Genomic DNA, 2,664 nt, shown 5'->3' with positions numbered 1-2,664 from the left:
CTTGTGTCCCATTGCAGAAAATTTACGCGTTATTTAATTGATAGCACGTGTTAAGAGCTGGTAAATTATTCTTTTATGAGCTAATACTGGTGCTTGTTAATTTGTTAGCAATTTTGATTAGTATGATATGATTTTTTTTAGCTTTATATAAGATTATAAAGCGAAGCGTTAAAAGTATAGGCAGTGTTGTGTCCGTCCTACTGGATGATAATTTTTCAAGTCTGTTATGTTTTTCGCTTGAATGTTACACAACTTTGCTTTTATCTAATTTTAATTATGTATGTACTTTGCCGTAAGGTACTACACTGTAATTAGTAAAACAATTGCAGGGTGTGCGCGTCGTTTACAAGGAGTTGAGAGAGCTGCTCAGCACTTGTGTTGTTTTGAGCGTATCGCGCGGACAGACGTAGTAGCTCGGAACGTAGCTTAAAAAAAAAGCAATTAATTATTTGTGGGCGCTGCTTTGTAGTAACAAGGGTACACTGCTTAGGTGGGTGGGTGCGCGCGCTACTAGTTGTATTAATTTTAATTTTTTATTAATTTATACATTATTATCTACCCAAAAAATTTGTGTACTACTTGTCCCTTCTTGATTAATTTATAAAAAAATATGCTTGAAAGATTTCCCAGTTCAGTGCAGGTTTGCAGTGGGAATCGAACCCAAGTACTATGGCGTGTGGGTCATACACTCTACCAACGAGGCTGACGTTGCTCGTTGGCACTCGTCAGCTAATGTTGCTTATAAGGCAGTACACGCACTGCATTTGTAAGTGAGCCCACCTCAACACGGTGCCAGAGGTAACGTAATATATTAAAAAACGGAGACGTGCTAGAAAAACCATAGACCCGAGTTCAGAATCGAACCCAGCATCTATGTTTTCCTGGCCGCAACGTTCTCCAATATGCCACGCCACTTGTTGATGGGCCTGCGGCAGAGACCGCATATATATCAATTATGTAGCTGGTATGCGCAATCGGTAGAGCAGCGCAATCAGTAGAGCAGCGCAATCAGTTGGTAAAGCAGCGAAACGAACAGGTATTGCTCAGCCGCTAGCAGTAGCAGTACCAACGGAAGCAGTGTTTAGTAGAGCAACGAAACGAACAGACAGTATTCGGATGTTAACAGATGCAGTGCCAACGAAAGCAGTCCTCAGTGTTAGCAGCTTAGTAATGTGATTAAATTATGTACATGTAGCAGATTGACAAAACAAAAATTTAACAATGATTTTCTTGTCTATTTTAAATTGTGCGCTCTTTGTTTGAACAATTTTTGTAAATGTTTGTGGCACTAGAAAAAATTTAAAATAGTTTATTCGTGACTTTTTTCGGAGAACAACTTTTGCAAATTATTGAATGGCACGGTAGTGTATTTAATGCCATTGAATTGTACATTTACATATGTAAACAACTAAATGCGCTTTTAGATAGATAGCAAACAAATATTATAATTTTAATGCATTTACACAACAATATGATGGTGTATACAATTAATTAAATTTTTTTAAATATATTATATGGCGGCAAATGGTAAATGGCAGATGGCAGGCGACAAATAAATAATATTATTATTAATATAATTTTTGATGCATTTTATATATGCGCGGCAGTTGTAGTGGCAGTGGTAGTGGCAGTGGCAGCAGCAGCGGCGGCAGATGGCAGTCATAATTAATAATAATTATTATTTGTTTAACATATACATACATAGTACACATATACGATAGTACATTATAATATTATTGTTTAATGAACGATGCACGCATTTGTTTAGGCAGCAGCAGCGGCAGCAGCAGCAACAACAACTCACACATGCATAACAATATATATTATTAAATATACCATCACTAGCTTGAAGTAGCAACAACGACAACAACAATAGATCGCATGGCGGCCATTTGCAATACCATATAGAGAGAATGAGAGAGTAGATGATAGAGTAGCGGCGGCAGCGGCAGAGGCATCAGCAGCAGCAGTAATTTGCGGTACTTGTGTGCCATTGCAGAAATAGTACGGGAAACATTTTTATGTTGCTTTTGATGTTGCTGTGTGTTGATATACATACATGTTGTGGTGTTGCTGTGTATAGCAGCAGGGCATTGCAACATTGAAGCATTTAGACAACAATATGATGGTGTACACAATTAATTAAATTTTTTTAAATATATTATATGGCGGCAAATGGTAAATGGCAGATGGCAGGCGACAAATAAATAATATTATTATTAATATAATTTTTGATGCATTTTATATATGCGCGGCAGTTGTAGTGGCAGTGGTAGTGGCAGCAGCAGCGGCGGCAGATGGCAGTCATAATTAATAATAATTATTATTTGTTTAACATATACATATACATACATAGTACACATATACGATAGTACATTATAATATTATTGTTTAATGAACGATGCACGCATTTGTTTAGGCAGCAGCAGCGGCAGCAGCAGCAGCAACAACAACTCACACATGCATAACAATATATATTATTAAATATACCATCACTAGCTTGAAGTAGCAACAACGACAACAACAATAGATCGCATGGCGGCCATTTGCAATACCATATAGAGAGAATGAGAGAGTAGATGATAGAGTAGCGGCGGCAGCGGCAGAGGCATCAGCTGCAGCAGCAGCAGTAATTTGCGGTACTTGTGTGCCATTGCAGAAATA

The sequence above is a fragment of the Scaptodrosophila lebanonensis genome, unplaced genomic scaffold (genome assembly GCF_003285725.1).
Source record: "Scaptodrosophila lebanonensis strain 11010-0011.00,11010-0021.00 unplaced genomic scaffold, SlebRS2 tig00000085-arrow-pilon, whole genome shotgun sequence".
Taxonomy (NCBI): Eukaryota; Metazoa; Arthropoda; class Insecta; order Diptera; family Drosophilidae; genus Scaptodrosophila; species Scaptodrosophila lebanonensis.
Note: the sequence above shows the minus strand (reverse complement) of the source record.